Source organism: Falco punctatus (assembly GCF_963210335.1).
Source record: "Falco punctatus genome assembly, chromosome: 5".
Taxonomy (NCBI): domain Eukaryota; kingdom Metazoa; phylum Chordata; class Aves; order Falconiformes; family Falconidae; genus Falco; species Falco punctatus.
The window spans coordinates 60,873,589-60,874,596 of record NC_137584.1 but is presented as its reverse complement, the minus strand read 5'-3'; positions in this window follow the sequence as shown (position 1 = coordinate 60,874,596).

Genomic DNA, 1,008 nt, shown 5'->3' with positions numbered 1-1,008 from the left:
GAGAGACTGATAAACATGGAGGGTCAGAGCATGGATGTTAGAAGAGGGACTAGCAGAAATTATTAAAAGCTGCAAAAAAGAAATTTGCAGGAACAGAAGATTCTGCTTGAAATGTGAAGACTTGACTGACAGTTGTCACCCCACAATGTACTGTAGAGGCATTTCACAAAGAATCAGCTGTTCAACACTGATGTAGTCCAGGCTGGTATGGTATAGTGTGTTTTCTGTGATGGAACTCCTTATTGTATGCCCATAGCACAACAGCCAAGGATGTTTATAATTTTGTCATGTCAGATGCCATTTGTTTCTGATACTTCAGCCATTGACAAAATCTTTGAAGATAAGCATGACTTTTTCACCCTCTCCCTCTTTCCTGAACTGATTGATGAACATTTTCTGTTAGGAGGAAAAAAACCCAGAAAATACCCTTTTTAAATTTTCTCTTTGTTTGTTTGTTCATAATCGTAAGACAGTGTTAGTAACAGTCATCCTCCAAGCAACCCTACAAAGGAAAGCAACTGCTCAAATGCCTAAAGAATGCAACCAGAAGGGTATATGAACTTGGATGAAGAGGAGGTCCACTCAGAGTAGGAGTTCTTGGGCTCTTACCCCACCCAATCAGCCTTGTATGCCAAGTAGTTTTAAGAGGCATGGTGAGAAGCCGGTCTCCGCACACACAGAGGGGCACAGAGGAACAGTGGCAAGTAGGGGAATCCCAGTTACCCAGTCAGAGACAGGAGCCCCTGACCTGGCTCCCCAGTGCATCCCAGGAGGGTGTCAGGCCCATAGGCTGGCAGTGACACCTACCACTATAGGGGCCTGGGAAAGGCTGTCCTGAGATCACCTACAGACTGAGGGGTCGCTGCCAAGGAGTATTATGGGGTACCAGGGAAGAGCATTGGCACAAGACTTATTATAAGATGTTTATGGGAAGAACTAAAGGTTGGGAATAGGAAGGGTCAGGGTTATTTGGGCAGGAACAAACATAGGAAAACAAAGGGATAAAGG